Source organism: Equus przewalskii, chromosome 1 (genome assembly GCF_037783145.1).
Source record: "Equus przewalskii isolate Varuska chromosome 1, EquPr2, whole genome shotgun sequence".
NCBI lineage: Eukaryota > Metazoa > Chordata > Mammalia > Perissodactyla > Equidae > Equus > Equus przewalskii.
This window is the reverse complement of record NC_091831.1, coordinates 9,515,997-9,533,819: the sequence shown is the minus strand read 5'-3', so window position 1 is coordinate 9,533,819 and position 17,823 is coordinate 9,515,997. Positions and strand designations below refer to the sequence as shown.

The 17,823-nt window shown below is 48.3% G+C and overlaps 1 long non-coding RNA gene across 2 annotated transcripts in view; it reads left to right on the top strand.

Annotated features, from left to right (window-relative positions):
- LOC139075999 (uncharacterized) overlaps positions 1–1,103 on the top strand; it is a 107,619-nt gene extending 106,516 nt beyond the window's left edge. Inside the window, exons 4-5 of one of the 2 annotated variants that reach the window (XR_011527179.1) lie at positions 238–386; positions 762–1,103. This is a non-coding gene — a long non-coding RNA (uncharacterized lncRNA). The remainder of the gene's footprint in view (positions 1–237; positions 387–761) is intronic. The other variant, XR_011527166.1, reaches the window with a different exon arrangement.
- The last annotated feature ends 16,720 nt before the right edge of the window (positions 1,104–17,823 follow it).

Here is a 17,823-nt window from a genome sequence, read left to right as displayed (position 1 = left end):
ACTGAGGGGAGAAGCTGGCACCCCAAAATCACTGCAAATTGTGAATATTCACTCAAGAACCTAGCCTCGAATCACCAAAAGTTTCCATGAAGATTCCTGGGTGCCCAAGTCTTTTGGTATAAGGAAAGTCGTAGGGAAGATTGGATTCGTTTTATAGAAGTTCGCTTTACCTCCATGTCAGGAAGGCATTATTCTTCAGCAAAACAAAAGAAACCTAGTTGTTGCTTTGTGGTCTAGGTGCTGCTTGGAGTCAAGGAAGAGCTGGGTTCTGAGATGCTAGCTCAGGATTCTGGGAGCAAGGAAGCAGATGGCACCTGGAGGGTGGTGGCCAGAGCAAAATTCCCCGGATGAGAGAGAGAGAGTTTGGAATTGTTTAAAGAGCAAGAGTAAGTTCCCTTAAAGCTGCTATCCCCAGGGCTGACCCCCAAAAGCAGAGAACTGAAGGCTGTTTCCTCCTCTAGCAGGGGTGAAATAGAAGGAACATGGCTCCTCTTTCATAGCATCTCTTTGGGAAAGGGCTGGCTTTCTATATGTGCTACAAAAATCCTCCCGTGCCACTTGCTTTGCCTTCATTGCATCTCTTATGAGCCACATCTGTAGGAACAGTCACTTTTGAAAACCCCACAGAACCAATGACCTTCTTTTTACGGATAAAGAGGAAAGCCAGATTCTTTTAATTGGTTTTTAAAAAATTGCATGTACTTTTGACAGAGACGAAAGCCTCTTTTCCTGGGTGTTACCTCTGACATCTTTCTTGTTAGGACTGGAGAGAAAAAATGGACCCCAGGAATGGAGCTGCAGGGACCCTGGAAAAAGGGGACGCCATCACGCCACTGTCGAGTTCTGTCAACTGTCAAGTTAATTAGAACAAAATTAAAAACACATTTGCCAAGATGTTCTGCAGCCAAACCAGTTAAATAGAGATTTTAACAAAATTGAAAGCATATTATACTGAGATTTGTGGATCCTGGCCCGGTGAGTGAGTGCTGAAAGTGTGATAAAATAACAAAATTGCTGCCTAATAATCTATAGAATAATATTGTCAACTAATGGATTATAATAAAATAAAAGCTGTTATTAGGGTAAAACATTATAACAAAAAATCCAACTTTTATTTGCAGCACCTCCCCCTTAATGGTTTTGAGCATTTTGAAAGGTAATTTAAACAAGTACATTGTACCCTTATTGAAACTGCTTCATCTCGCTGGCTGCTGAAAATGGCTTTAACCATCTCTGTGAACAAAAGCATCCCTAATAAGACAACAAAAAGCCCAAAGCAATGGCCCAGTGGCATCGGCTCCAGAGGGAGGAGCGGAGCCTCCGAGGCAGCAGCTTTCTCCTTGCATGTAATTAGGTGAATTAAAAGGACAAAGTGGTTAATGCAACTGTTGTCTGGGAGTGGGGGGGGGAGGGGAGGCAGCCCTTTTCATCCCATCCATTTCCGCCGAGAGCCTGTGGCTTTGGCTTCAGCCTTGCAGAGAAGAATGTTGGCGGGGAGGGAAATTAACAAGCTTAATCTGCGAGGAATCTGCTCTGAGTCATGGATGAAATCTATCTCCAGCAACGAAAGGCTAGTCACTCCTGCTTCCCTTTTATATGCCTAATAAAACTTACAATAAATTAACCGCATCTTAGTTTGCAGCCAAGGCTTCGTGAGTCAGGGATGAGGCCCAGGGTAGTCAAGTCACAAGGAACCTTCCACCAGGGCAATTCAGCTATAGGGTAAGGCCAGTGGGAGCCTCTAATCAGCCTTCTGTCCTACGTTGATGGTCAAGTACTGGCTCCTCGCTGGGTCCCACATTTTTTAGCAAGAGGGTAGTGAGAACGGAGGTATCCGTCCAGGTCAATTGACTGCAGGGAGTAGGGTTCTTGGGAGAAAATCTTTCCAAGACAAATTGATTCTCTTCTAGTTCTTCATCTAATTGGTTCCATGGAGTTTCCTTGTTAACTGTGTACATTGTTTATTTTCTACGAGCTACTCCCATTCTTCAAATGGACCTATCAGGAATTACCATCATGGTAATATCATACAGTAAAAATAAAAACATATTCTTGTTCTGTCCTTTAGTTTCATTCTCTGTAGAAGTGGGGAAATGATCCAACTGGGTTTAGTACCTGAGAAACTCCAAAAACAGTGGCGGGTTCAGAGAGAGTGACAAACTCCACCCGTCTGCCATTTTGTCCTCTTGGCCTAACGTTGACTCAAAACAGCAACTTGGAGCCTTCCTTGACCTATTGGCAAATTATAACTTTGTTTTATTATAAAAAATAGAAAGTGGAAAATTAAATTCATTAGCTCCAATTACTAAATGATTCATCTGGCTGGTTAATGAAGCTGCACATTATGCTAACAAGATAAAGGCAAAGAATAACATGCGGGGATCAGTGGCTACAGGCAAGCTGTGCACTGCTCCTTTGGAGATGCACAGCTGAGGAGTCTGTACCTTGAGATGGATGGCATGACATAGGGGAGCTGGCAGGGGAGACGGAAAGGGGAAGGTGGGGGGTGGTGGGCTCCATTTGCCCCTCATGGAGATCTGAGGAGGCTAAGGCAGAGCTGACAGCCCTCCAGGGGGCTGTGGTGAGCCTTGTGCCTTCTCTCCATTTCTGGGTGTAGGGGGAAACTGATGGAGACTTCAGGGGGAGACCTGTCTGCCAGCAGAAACAGCGCCAGACCATGCGGGGGCAAGGTTGGGCTCCAAGCTCAAGCCCCTTGGGCTCTGGAGCTTCAAGTAACCTTTGGCTTGGGGATATGGGGCCAGTAGGAACAGAGGGTCTGTGGAGAGAGGGTCCATGTTTTCCGAATTCTCAGCCATTCCCTAAGACATTGCTGGGATCTGGGCTCACTGTAGAGGCAAATGATGGGTCCCTGAGCCAGACTGTATGGATTTGAATCTTGGGTCCTCCAGGTCCCAGCTTTGGGACCTCAGGCAGGCTTTTCCTCATCTGTAAAATGGGTACAGTCATGACATGACCTTGTGGATTTAAATTTTAGTCTTTTTCTTTTTAGGTATTGTTAGTGGTGGTTGTAGTCATATGGCTGTCATCTCCCCCACCCCCACTCTTCGAGCCCCTACTGCACACGTGCTTCCCCACACCTTCATTCTGATGCCATCCACTATCCATGTTTCTGGATGAGGGCCTCAGGTAACCCCAGTGCCCACCATACGTCCGAGCCCAGAGAGGTCCTCGATGAATACTACTCATCTAAAAGGATTTCCAGATTTTTCCATTCACTTCTGCTGAACGGCCAAGCACTTGGGTCATTGCCAAAGCTCCCTACTGCAGCAGGTCTGTGCTGTCGCCAGACCTCTCTGTCTCCACTTTGCTTCTTGGAACTCTGGTTCCTCCTCTCCGGATTTCCTGGGCTCTCATCCCGAACTGGTGGCCAGAAGCAGATGGGCCTCCAGCTGCTTTCTGAACGGCCAAAAGATGACTCTGTCATTATTCCCACTGCTTGAACTGAGTCAATCTGATCCTCGGTCTGCAAAAAACATTCATCAAAGAGCAAGAATAACCCAATTTTAAAGGCAACCTCTTTCTATGCTGCACTGTGAAAGGAACCTGGGATTCTGAGTGTGAATCTCGCCCTCCTAAGAGCTGTGCGACTTTGGCCAAATCCCTTCGCGTCCTGGGGATTGGTGACAATAGTGTGCCTGGCTGATGTCGGGGTGGCTGTGAGTGAGGCTCTTTGGAAAGGGCAGAGTAAGGGCAGAGTGTTGGGACACATGTCCGTATCTGCGTGTGAGTCCTCTTTCCCGTTCTGTGGAGAGGCAGGAATGTGGAGCATCTCCTACATCCATCAAATCCAGGAACTGGGCCAGTGGGTGGGACCTGCAAGCTGCCCCTTAGCCCAGTCACTTTGATGCTTCCTGCCCAGTGGCCCAGCGACTAGCATAGCCAGCCCATTGCTTGGGTAGAGGAGCAATGCCAAGTGAACCTGCCTAGAGGTGCACCTTCTCCTCTTCACCCCTGAGGACGCGTCAGCAACCCTCTCCCCTCTCTGAGGATTAGCGCCTGTTTTCTTTTGTTGGCATCGAAATCATCCTAATCTTAGTCATAACCGTCTCAGCCACAATTGGCTGAGCATCCACTATGTGCCAAGACTTTCCCCATGTGATCTCCATGAGGCCTCAACCATAGGTTAAGAAAATTTGGGTATTCCTTTATCAGCCAGCTCCTGGTTGGGAAAGATTTGTTTCTATCTGTCTCTAAGGTATGAAATAAAAAAAGCAGCCTAATCTCAGAAAGAGTGTGAGTCAGAGGAACCTTTGGAAAATCGACATTCACCCGCGCTTCCCACTGCCGTCACTTTTGCTTACAACCCCTGCACCAGGTGTTGCAAGTCGAGGATGGTAATCCAGAGGTGTAATTTGGTAACACCACTGAGGCTGGGGGTCTCTGCACAATTCTGAATGTGGCCAATAGTTGTGGCAATCTGGCTTCTATAGGCATTAAATGTCTTTTGACCAAAAGATTACGATTTAGCAAAATTACGTTAAGCCAGTTAGCAATGTGAATGGACTTAGGACCTCCTATAAATGGTCATTTTCCCAATATAATTTAATATAAACATGTGCTTAATAGGGTGAAAGCCTTCATGTTACATATTCCCAGAAAGTCATTGGAAAGTGAAATTAATATCTATGTGAACCTTGACATTAAAACGAAGTAAATGTATTGAAAAGAAGCATGAATAATATGCTGCTTTGCAGTCTGGGGTTTTGTTCTGATTGTTATTGTTTTTTCTACTCCTTGGTAACAAGTGTGTTTAGAGTGGAGGATGGAGGAGCAGCAGGAGCGGGGAAGGCAGAGAGACAGCCGCGTGGAAGATTGCTGGGGATTGGGAGAGGATGTGGATGAGAACATGAGGGAAGCATGGGGTGGGTCTTGGGTGGCTGCTGGCAGGGCTGTTAGGGAGGGCTCGGCTCAGAATGCAAGTTCTGAGCAAAGCTTGGGTGCTCAGGCCAGGCCCGTAGCCTAGGAAGCCTACACACAACACGAGATTAGGAAGAGCTTCACAGACAGAGCGGGCAGTGGGTCTGGGGCAGGGAGCCAGGCAAGGGCACGGCTGATGGGTCAGTGACCCCCAGCGGGCAGACTGCAGTGCTAGCCAGCAGGGTGTCTGGCCTGCTTGACCCTCCGGCAGTATGTCTGTCACCTTCAGCTTGTGGATGTCTGATGGGGCCCTGATGCCAGAAAGGGGAGCCCGAGGACCATGGGGAGGCCTGATTCTGGGAGGCTGGGCAACATGCTGACTTACGATGTCTGCTTTTGCTTCCTGGTTGGAAAGCAGATGGCTAAACCTTTCATCTCAGAGACTAGACTCCGGGGGTTTGGGGTGGGGAGACCCCAGACTCTAGGCTAGGGAGGCAACTTTATATAAAAGTAAAATCAGGACTGGAAGAGGGAGCCATCTTCCAACACAAACTCAGTGAAATTAACATTCACAGATTTGAAAAACACAGAAATGGACGTTTCTGATTGACGGCCCTGCTGATCGGATGCTTTACAACAGAAACCAGCCATTAGGGCTCGGATTGTTCAGTTCTATTGAAAAACAACTCGTTCCTTGGCTCCAGGTTAGAGAGCTCATGAACCCGGACGGCTGATTGATTGAAGATGGAGGCAGGCTTAGGGAGTGACTCAGCAGTTCCCTAAAGCTCTGGTGCAGCCTACAGCTGGCTTCGTTTGGGCTGATGTCATCCATTTGTATTTCTAGATGTTTAAAAAATGTTTGCTGCTCATCTTTTCCCTCTGTTTAAGCAACAAACTTCTTGGGTTTGGAAGCATCCTCTGAGATGCTGAGTGATGCATGTGGGGAAACTCTGGAAGCAGACACTGGGTCACTGTTCCTCCCATTTCCTCCTCTGCACACCTTCTGAAGGCCCCACTGAGCAGCCAGCTGGCCACGCCCCAAAACTGCCAAGCAGATTGACTCTGAGCACACAAGTCCTCTGAACCCCTGGCCGGTGCCAGCAGTCCACCCCTTTGGCCTCACCTAATGAACTGGCTATAAATATAAGCCATAATGTTCCAGAGGGGTCTTGGGCACCAGGTGGCTACTACTCTCTGTTCTTAAGGGTAAGTAGGGAGAGAAGAAGCCACTACTGTTGGGCCTCGCTGATGCCACTGCCTGGAATCCTTCATCAGTTTTCACCTTATCTGAGAACCTTCCTGACCACTTGCTCAAAATAGCAACCCTCCTTGTCTTCCATCCTCTCTTTATTATTCTGCATGTTGCAGTCACCACCTGGGGTCCTCTATGTTCTGCCTGCTTATTTGTTTCTTGTCTGTCTCTCCTCACCAGAATGCAGGCTCCATGAGGGCACGGCTTTTTGTTCGGCTACTGCTGTATTCCTGATGCTTAGAACGCTGTCTGGCATGCAGTGTGTGCTCAATAAAAATCTGTTTCATGAATTCATGAGTGGGCATAAGGGGCCCCAGGTGGCGCTATGTTGAAGTCCCAAAAGTAGAAGTGGCCTTTCTCATTTCCACCGTCCGTGCTTGCTGGGGGCTGGGCCTTCGGGCTGCCTCTTCCCCTTCTCTTCTCACGTGTCTCTCCTATAGATTGTCCTTGGCTCATCACACAGGCCGCCGTTTACAGTGCACAGCTACTTTGCGAAAGGGCAAGAAAATCGTAAAGTGCACACTAAAGCAAGAGAGAGAATTGGTCAAAATGAAGTGAGCCCACCCAAGCCAGCCTGGCTGTGCCTATCTCCCCGTTTGTCTGCTTTATTCATTCAGGAAACACTGTGTGTCTGGTCTGTGGGAGGTGCTGCGCTGGGCCCTGTGGGCAGAACAAGGAGCAGAAGTAGAATGGTTCACCACTGGCACATCATGCTGACACTCCCTAGGGCAGACAGACATTGATTACAAAAAAAATCACATAACTCAATACATTTTTTGCACCTTGTCACGAGGGCAAGGAGGAACAGTGGAGGGTACTGTGATAGAGGCCTGACTTGGGCCATGGTAGAGGTATCTGGGCAGGCTTCCCGGAGGAAGTGAGGTTTGGGATCGATCTGAAGGAGAAGCAGTTAATGGGGGGTGAGCCGGTGCAGGGGGCTGTAGGGAGAGAGCATGGCAGGCAGACCCTGAGTGTGGGAGGCCCTGAGACGGGAAAGACTACGGTGCAACAGGAGAATTAGGCAAAGGACTTGATTTCTTCCTAAGTTCAGCCTGATCCTTGTGGAAACATTTGTTGATTTTATTCTGGTGTCAAGGTTTCACGGTGAACTTGCCTTTTCCAAGCTCCCTGAGCCTGGCTGCTTGTGCCTTCTGGAATGTACTTGACACCTTTTGGATGTCCACGCCTTCCTTAGACCTGTTCTGCCCAGGAGAAGCCCTACGCAGGGAGGAGTGGTGGCCAGTGCCCTCTCTGACCCCGTCAGAGCCAGTGGCAGTTTACCCCCAGCCTCTGGAAAGCTCCAATGACAGCTCAGCTCCATGTCTTGAGGACATTTTCAATCACAGGGTAATTGGGCTGGAGGTGTGAAAACGAGTGCCAGCAGTTGACACAAGGATCCCCCTTTTACTGACTGAGCCGTAGAACGTGGGACTAACATTCTAGAGGTTCTGACACAGCGTGCCTCTTTCAAATATGTAAAGCATATCATCCCAACTGTATGCTAACATTTAATAATATAGTTAGTTAGGCCTCAGTTGTGAAAATCTTGACCTGGGTAATTACAGTGCGTAATGCTTTAATTAATGACTGTAGAACATCATTTTCTAGACTCAGATTCTCTCTGTGACTGTCATGAGCAATGGCACCATTTTGGTGGAGGGCCAGGGTGGCTTTCCCCGTGACCCAAACGTTGACCTTGGTGGTGATTTCTAACCAACTGCCATTGACCGTGTAGAGAGGAGGAGCCCTCACCTCCCAGACAACCGGCTCTAAGGAACAGTGGTGTCTTTCCAGCAGCAGAGGAAGGAAACGTCATCCCGCCTGGGTCTTACCTGCAGAACCAGGCCGAGGAAGCCTCCGCCTTGCATCGTGGATTTGGGCCCATGAGCCGGGAAGGCCTGTGAGGCGCATTGTGTGTGTAGGGGTGAAGCCAAACAGCTGTTCTAACATGGTCTCCACGTTTGAGGAGCGCTCAGCCATTCATTCATTTCACAAAGGTATTTTGAGCACCTACTGAATACCAGCCCCTATGTGAGAGTCCTACCCCTTGAGAGGCTCCCTGGTGGTAGGGGACGCAGGAAGGGAGCAAGCAATGAGCTCTGATGTGGCAAGTGCTGGTGCGGGGTGTGCAGGGTCACCGTTTCCATCCTGAGCACCACCCAGGCCTAAGAGAGTGGCTCCCAGTCTGGAGTTCTCAGATATGTCGAGAACTGGGAAGGTTGGACAGAGCTGGGAGAAGAGGATAGGAATAATTTCAGTATTTCTAAATCCCTAACAGCCAGCCCACATTTCCTGGTGATGAGGGATCACACACTAATGGAAATGTTACTTACAAAAATGTCGGGGGCTGAAATTAGATTAATTCGCTTTAGGCAGAGGGATGATCCCATCCAGATGACAAGTACAGAAGGTCTTGTTATGCACATAGTTTTTGAAAGTGAAACTGCTGTGGCTGTGTCCGACCTCATCAACTTAAAGTACAGATTGTTCATTTTCCAATTGAAGCGGGCATGATTGAGGACTGGCCACATTTACCGCAAGTCCAGCGTCTTCCTTGGACCTCTCTCTTCTCCCTTGAATTGAGCAAGGATCCGAAGAAGCCAGACCTGCTTCAGAGGTGGCACAGAGAGAGCTGGAGAAGCTGGTCAGGTCATCAGGGATTGTGGAAAGGGGTTAGTTTAAGGCTGTGAGTGCTTCTATTTTTGCCGTAGGCATCGTGCTGGGACTAGACTCACACCGTCTGGGGCCCTCGTTGGTGGCTGGGACAAGGCCCTCACTGGCCCAGATCTTGCACGGAGCTGTTTAGATCTCCTTGATGATGCTCAGGTTCCCGCAGGCTCACCCATGCTGTTCCTCTCTCCTCTGACCCCAGCCCCCTGCTCCTAGATAATTCCCAGAATCCTTCAAGTCTCAGCCCAAATGTCACTTCTCTCATCTACCTGTGCCCCTAGCCCTGCAGGTGTCGTGGTTATTACGAGAGTCTGTCTACACAATTACAGTCATGCGTTGCTTAATGCTGGGAATACGTTCTGAGAAATGCCTTGTTAGGCGATTTCGTCCTTGTGCGAATCTCATAGAGTGTTCTTACACACACCTAGACGCTATAGCCTACTACACACCTAGGCTGTATGGTACTAATCTTATGGGACCATAGGTGTATATTCGGTCCATCATTGACCCAAACATCATTATGTGATGCACCAGTAAAACCCAGCTTCCCTCAGTGCTCAGCTGTCTCTGGGCAGAGGTGGTGTTGGGTGTGCGCGCTGTGTTCACGGCAACAACTCCACTCTTGGCAAGGTTTCCAATTCCTTCGGGAGGTAAGTGACCTACCAGGCTGATGTGTGGCACTGAGTCCATTTTCTTTCTGAGAATAATGAGAAATTAAGCAAGAGTAGGTTATATTCTCCTCATTCGCGTAAATGGTGGCCCAAACTTTTCCACCTGAATATCCATCCTCATCTTTTCTTTTCAAGCTTGATAGCTCCTCAGACCACGATGCCTAACCAGCCCGCAGCTGGTTGAAAGCCCTTGGTCATAGCCGACTGGCGTCGGGAGACAGTGCTTTTGATGATGAACCTGATTTTTCACTTTTAAACTAGCTGTTTTGGCATGGTGTGGACAAAACCCCAGGAAAAACCATAATTGAGTATTGAACCTCTTCTGCACTGACACAAACAACCTTGGTGATTTCCAGGGTCCTGCGCTGTGTCATCGAATGGCTAATTTGATCGTAAATCCTCCTTGTTCCTTGACAGAAACACTCACCAATGGAAATGGCTGAAGAAGGACCCATTCATTTACACAAGTGGCCGCTGCCCTGGGTGCCCTAGTTAATCTGTGCCGCCGTCTAACTTGCCCTTTCACGTGAGGGTGTACGATGCATGGAAGCAAACCAACAGATGTCTTGAACATTTCAGGGATAGAATCCCTTACATAGCCTAATGCGTACAAATTGAAGACTCTTGCAGTCTAGTTTGAATAAAGGCTGAGATAAATGGAAGTGGTGAGACGCCACGAGGATTGCTAAATGTTTCCTACTTGAGAGAGGAGGTGGTCTGTGATGGCTTCATTGGTTGTGAGTGTCCAGCATCCTTTCCCTTCCCCGTCCTTTTGTGGGAAGAGTCCCTGTTTTCTTTGGGAACCCCTTCTCTATTCCATGCAGTCCTGGTGGGGCTGCGAGCCTCAGTGCACTGCCCCCTCCTGGGCATGGGGGCATTGTGTGACCCAGGCCATCCAGTGGGGGCAATGCACCCACCTGTCATGTGAAAAATTCTGCGGTGGACATGTGACTCAAGCTGAGCAGCCCAGGGTCCTGTCCCAGGGCTGATATAAAGATGATAGAGGGGCCAGCCTGGTGGCGCAGTGATTCAGTTCACAAGTTCCACTTCTTGGTGGCCCGGGGTTTGCTGGTTTGGGTCCTGGGTGCGGACATGGCACTGCTTGGCAAAAGCCATGCTGTGGTAGGTGTCCCATGTATAAAGTAGTAGAAGATGGGCATGGATGTTAGCTCAGGGCCAGTCTTCCTCAGCAAAAAGAGGAGGATTGGTAGTAGTTAGCTCAGGGCTAATCTTCCTCAAAAAAAAAAAAAAAAAGATGGTAGAAAAAGGATCTCTCTGTTGGGCTGGCTCAGCTGGGGCTGCCAGCAGCCATGCTCCCCGCCCTGTGAGGAAGGCCCATCTGTGGCAGAGAGAGTGAGCAGGACGAGCTTGGAGAAGCAGAGACAAAGGGAAATGTGAGGCAGGTGGTTGGCTGGCTGAGTGGATAGGGGAGGTAGAATGGGCAGAGGTGGAGAGAGAGGTAGAAAGAAAGACAAACAGAAGTTGAGACAGATCCCCTATTCGCTCCCATCCACCCACCGTACACTGAGCTGCAGAGTCAGTCCTGCAGGGACTGGTTCTTTAGCCCACCTTTAATTTTGGGCTGCCCCACCCCAGTATTCCTTATCCCCTAATAAATTCCTTTTCTTCGCACAGTAGTTTGAGGAAGGTTGCCATAATTTGAGAACAAGAGTTCTGACTCATACGAGGAGGGAAATCTCCACCTCATAGAAAATGCCTTTTAGTTGAACATCACAAGACACCTGCAGAAGGGACACGTGACAGTGCTCCAAGGATTATACGGCGTCGAGGTTGGAAAGGACCAAAGCCGCCTTCCTGTTAGGCATTTCCCAAAGTGTGGACATTGGGATGCAGGAGCTTTGTGGGAGTTAAAAGATGTTTCTTGAAAAATGTTTGGTGGTCATGAAAGTGCGGAAAGGTAGATTAAATAAGTTGTTTTAACAAGTTTCTTAACTGCAGGACTTCTCAGAGCCTTATAATGCTAAGGAGCAGTGTGAGTCTTCAGGAGGGGAGTAGAGAATGCAGCATTTCCCAAAACATTTAATCACAAAAGCTCTTTAAAATTCATTAATGTTGCATGGTGGTAACGTAGCTCAAGCCACTACATTGGTGGCTGAGACTCAGATGTTGGAGTAACACCCCTCTCCCACAACCTGGAAACTGGGGCCCCGTTCAGAGCTCTTCTTTCTCCTTCCACCTTCTCTCCTGCAGATGTGCTGCAGAAAACAGACAGTCAGACTGGACAAGGAGGGCCCTGCTGCAAGGCAAGGCCTGTGCCTCTGAGCAAAGGTGGTATGTGCCTCTGGCTATGACATTAAAGCATTGGCCAGGACACACAACGGTCAGGTTTAAAGGGGGCCTCACCAGAGCAGCCTCATCTAATTCTAACAAGCATCCTAGTGTCCCCAGGAGAGCAGGGTCTCGGGGATGTATGGCCACTGTTACAGCACCCAGTTGACCAAATGCTGTCAAGGGTAATGGACGCTCATCTGGAAGGTCATTAGCACAGGTATTGGAAATGCTCCCTAAGTTTAGAAACTAAATGATTCATATTGGCGGCTGAGAAAAAACTCAGGGCCGGTCTGTGTTAATTCACTCAAAGTGATTTTTGACTTGTTGCTGTTGTTTGGTGTTGTGGAACAAGTTATGGCAAAGCAATGAAACGACTTTGTGTTTTTATTCCGCACGTGGGAAATCAGGAGATAGCACCTGAGGATGGTGCATTGCTGTTCAAACTTGGAGAACGCCACGGTGCAGAGCTCGGGGTTTTTCCTTTCTGTGTTAATTTTTGGGTCAATATTCCTCAATATAATACTTACGAGTGTGCATGTGTGTGTGTATGTAGTTCATTGGTGCCATCCTATGACTGTTATTTGAATGTTTCTTTATGATTCCTAGGTCTAGTGGCCAGAAAGGTCATTGTAGTTGAGGAAGTCCCAGTCTGGTGGCCCCAACACCATTCTCTAACTGCTTTCAGAAGTGGGTCTGGATCTGTTGACTTGAATGCCTGTTACAAAAGGGAGAAGAAGGGGGCCACCCAGTGGCAGAGAGGTTGGATTTGGCACACTCTGCTTTGGTGGCCTGGGTTTGCAAGTTTGGATCCCAGATGCAGACCTACACCACTTATCAGCCATGCTGTGGTGGCAACTCACATATAAAGCAGAGGAAGATTGGCATAGATGTTAGCTCAGGGCTAATCTTCCTCAGCAAAAAAAAAAAAAAAAAAAAAGGAAAAGAAGACAAAGGCAACCATGAGTCTACCTGGAAGTCTGAAGCCTTATTTGGAACATGAGCAACTTATGGCTGGATCCACACATCTTAGATGAAATTGTAGGTCTCTTTGGTTAAATGGAAGCAATTAGCATCATGGAAATACAACGATAACAACAACAATAAGAAAATGACTGCAACAATAACAACTAACAATAGGAGGGGCACTTTCCAAACACCTGAGGCTGTCCTGGGCACTATGTATGGAGAGAGAGTGGCCTGTGGGGCAGGGAGAGCCGGGCTCAAGTTTCAGTTCTGTTGCTTCCTGCCAATGTGTTCATTGGCAAACCAGCCAACTTCTTTGTGCCTCAGTTTCTCCTTCCACAAATGGAGATAATAAAATCTTCCTTGTAAGGTTCCTGTCAAATATAAATCCATGTATATGGGACAAAGTAAACCAAGTGCCTTGCAGAGCACCAGGCACACAGCCGGTGCCCAATAGGGAGCTCCCTTCTCTATTGGGAGAACCCATTAGGGCCGGTTCCCCAGGTCAGATGATTGGACTCCAGGCTTGGGTCATGGTTTGTCCTGAGCTTAACCTACAGCTGGGGCACGAGAGGGTTTGGGTTGCTGGCTTTTGTTTGCTCCACTTCGGCCCGAGCCTGGGTGATGTGCCAGCACCTATGTCGTGCACGGGGGCCTTGAGGATGAATCAGATTTGTGGTCCTTGGATGGTGTAGATGGGTCTGGCAAGGCCCTCATCCCCACCCTTAGTCTTTCCCAAACCACTTCTTGGAAACCTTTTAGAAGACACAGCTGGGAGCCACCCACATCTTTCTCCCATGTGGAGGGCATTGTGTCCTCCCGAGATGAACCCCATCTCTGTGCAGACGTGAAGCCTAGAGGCTGGAATGTGCTTCAGTCCGCGTTCTCTAGACTCCACCAGGCCAGCTGAGCAGAACCAAAGGGGAGGGTGGGCAGTCATCTAGATGATTAACACGAAAGTGGATTTAATTTTTCTTTCTTTCTTCTTCTTCTTTTTTTTTTGGTCCTGAATAGTCCAAGTCTCTGGGACTGTTCTCTCGGCTCTCAGAGAAAGGACCACCAGGACCCCATCTGAGTACCCCTTTGTTAACCAAGGACCCCAGCTCCTGCGGCTTATTAGGGCAATAAACAGAGATGGCGTATCATAGAGGCTGCTGTCCCTCTGCCAGCACTAAATAATTCTAGTAGCTGCTTGATGGGGTAAAGCAATTACGATGCATTTTTCATTCAATCAACTGAATCAATTAATTGCTTTACTCACATAGGAACAACAAAAAACAAACCCCAAAGCCTTCTTGTTAAACAGTAAGCGCCCTGGATAGGCTGCTTTTAAACCCAACATTTACATGAAATTATCTTCTTATATAATTAACAGCTACCAGTTAATAAACATGCCTCAGATAAAAGAGGGGCCCTATAAATGAACAAAATGAAAAAGCACCATTTAGCGTGCTGGAGGTAATAGGAGCAAGCAGGCTCCATCAGGCCGAGAGCCCTGCTGAAGATGTTTCCGGAAGAGCTGTTCTCAGAGGCCATGTGGACAGTTGAAAATTAGAGAGAGAGCGAGTGAGCGAGCGAGCCAGAGAGAAAGCCTATCATTTAAAAATCTCTTGGATGAAAAATATGGTGCACTTCTCACGGGGGTTGCCCCCTAGGACAGTGCTCCATGTATTGGTAAATATTTTGTTTTCCCCAAATAGGAAAATGTCTAGATTTCCTAGATTGCCCCCAAAAAGGGAAAATTGAGAGCGACATCGATGCAGATGACCTGCCCTAAGTCATCCCTAACGTGGTCGAGTCCACCCTGAGACGCTGCAGCGTTTCAAATGGAAAGGCCCACATTCCTCCTCGGGAGCTTTTTTGCAAATAAGCACGGAAGAGAGCTAAACCCTGGAGGCTCAGCCCCGGGTGTGACTCCCGGGGGCGTTCTGCACAGGGAGCGAAGCCGGCGCCTCTAGGATGCAGTGTGTACACCTCCCTTGGGGGAGGCTGGGGCCCTTCTCAGTTGTAATGGACAAAAGGACTTACATTTAAGAAAAATGTTTTTAAAGAAAATTTCTCTCCTAACGAAGAGGGGAACTCTCAAATGCTAAAATGAGACCCCGTTCATTTTGGGAGGTTTCATTTTGAGGGAACGCCCCATTTGGGTGTTTTGAAGGGGTTGATTCCTCTGCTGCCAACAGGAGCTGGCAGATATTCTATATAATTGGCGGGGAAGTGGTTTTGTGTCAGGTTAGGACGATTTGTGTGATGTCAGGTACAGTTATACCCGAGCCCCTTGTCTTATCCCAATCACTGGGGGGCTGGATTCATAATGGCGGGGCGCCCTTGCAACTCGGAGAGGTGAAACCATCTGAATGACTGGAGCCCCTGGTTAGAGGGGCCCGGCCAGCCCTGTGGGAGGGGGGAATGCCTTCTGACATCAGCAACACTGTCCCAGCTCCAGATATCACAAGGACGCAGTGACTTCCAAGTGACTCTTCTCTCGAAGGACAGGGCCCCGGCCCCCTGATCCAGATGTTGGACTCCTTTTTCTCTGCAGCTTGGGAAGACTTCACTTAAATACGCAATGCCTGGTGAGGCAGTCTCTCCCTTTCCTGGAAAAAACAAACCGACAGACCACGGGGAGGGAGGTGTTCTCAAATCTAGAATACAGCGGTGAGCACCTGAGATGGAAGTCTCTTCTCTTTCATAGTGTGATCAAACAAGATAATGGAAGGCAAAGTGCTCAGGGAACCATCCCCGGCACCGTGCTACAATGTAGCATAATTAGCATCATCATTTCCTGTTTGCAACATAAATTCAATTTGCTCTCCTGGTGCCTCTGTAGGTGATGTGCCCGATGCAGGTGTGAAAACTGTGGCTTTCCTTGTGACTCCAGCCCCTTTGTTTGTCTGGATCCAGCTGGAAGGTGGGGGCGGGGCAGTTCTGCTCATCCTCCAGCCTTTATCTGAAGATGTGCAAATGTTTTCTCCTGCTGAATTTTGTTTTGGCTCCCTTGGTATCCAGAGGCAGACATGACTCTGTAATCTGTTCTGTGGAGGGGAAATAGTAATAGTTTTTACTGGGTCTGTACTATGTCTTTGGCCCAAGGTAAGCATTTTACATCCATTATCTTATGGTATCCTCACAACAGTTCCATGAGGGCAGCTACCATTGTTATCTCCATTGTGCAGATGAGGAAACTGAGGCTCAGAGACATTGAATAACCTGCCCGGCATCACACAGCTAGCAAATGGCTGAGCTGGTATTCCAATCTAGGTCTTTCTGATCCCAAAGCCCCTGACCACTAGGCTCTACTACCTAATAGTTCTAATAAATAACAGCCACAGTCATACCTTATATTTGCACATTTCACTTCAGCAAATCCACTGACTGCTCTTACGTCTAGGACTTCTGCAGGACATGGACACAGAAGGACAAGTCACGTTTGGTCACTGCATTTGAGGAGTGGTCCCTGGGGAGGAGGAATCAGCTGCGTAAGGGAAAGATTACACCGCTGAGCAGAAGCCTGCAGGGTCTGAGCCCAGAGAGGGGGAGTGGCTGTTGAGAGAGTGACGGTGTGCAGGAGGGTCAATGGGGCTGGACGAGGGAAGGCAGCGCACAAAAGGGGGCGTTTAAACTGGTCCTTGACAGATGGAAAGGAGACTTTTCCGTTGGAGGAGGGATGGGTGTGCGTTTAGAGCAGAGGACAGTCTGTGCGAAGACACAGAGCCTGTGAAAAGCCTTGAGGCAGCTTCAGAAAGAAATTCTGTGCTCCTGGAGCATTGGGGATGGGTGGCTGGCAGCAGGACTGGGTGGGGGGAAGGACCTTGGGACAGGCAGAGACTCCTAAACAGGACAAAAAAGCACAAATCGAAAGGAGAGAAATTGACACGCGGACTATGTTAAGGCAATGAACTTGTCTTAGTCAGCTCGGCTGCTGTAACAAATACCACAGACTGGGCAGCTTAAACAACAGACATTTATTTCTTGCAGTTCTGGAGGCTGGAAACCCAAGATCAAGGTGTTGGCAGGCCCAGTGCCTGGTGAGGGCCCGCTTCCTGGTTCACAGATGGCCACCTTCTCGCCGTGCCCTCACGTAGCGAGGAGAGAGACCATCTCTCTCCTGTCTCTTCTTATGAGGGCACTAATCCCACCCATGGGGGCTCCACCCTCATGACCTAATTGCCTCCCAAATGCCCCGGCTCTGGATGACATCACACTAAGGGTTAGGGACAAAAACATTCAGTCCATAACAGAACTTATGTTTATCAACAGATGCCCTAAAAAGAATGAAAAAGCAAGCCACAGAGTGCAAGAAGAGATTTGAAATACACACAGGAGGGCTGAAATGCAAAAGGTGGAAAATCCCAAGTGCTGACGTGGATGTGGGAACTCAGCCTCTGCTGGTACAAGTGTAACTGGCTCAAAGAAAGCTGGGGCCACTAAAAAGTTGGCTGTGCGCCAGGGTAGTGGGTTGAATGGTGTCCCCCTAAAAATATGCCCTTGTCCTAACCCTCAGAACCTGCGAATGTGACCTTAGTTGGAAAAAGTGTCTTTACAGATGTAATTCAGTTAAGGATCTCAAGACAAGATCATATAAAATATAAAATATTTTTATAAAATATATATTTTATATTTATACATATAAAATAGAGGAAGACAGGCATAGATGTTAGCTCAGGGCCAATCTTCCTCGAAAAAAACAAAACAAAAAAACACAACCCCAAGCATCAACTCCTTTTTAATACTCCATTTCTTGTCTGACCAAGTTCGGAAGGTGGAAGGTGAATGAGTGGCCAGCCTCTCCTCTCTGTTGCCCAGGACTCAGTGTCAGGCCTGTGGCGGAGTGCGGGCTTAGTCAATGTCATTTTATTATTTCTTTCTTAACTTCAACTTTGTCGAGATGTAGTCTACACAGAGGAAGAGCCCACATCTTAAATGTGAACTTTGATGGGTTTTGATGAATGTGAAACCAACGCCTTGGTGAGCGTTTCCATTATCACACTGCCTGTCCCACTCAACCACTGATCTGATTTCTGCTGTCACAGAATAACTTTGCCTGGTTTTGAACGACTATCGTATAAACGAAACCTTGAACCCTTTGTCTCTGTC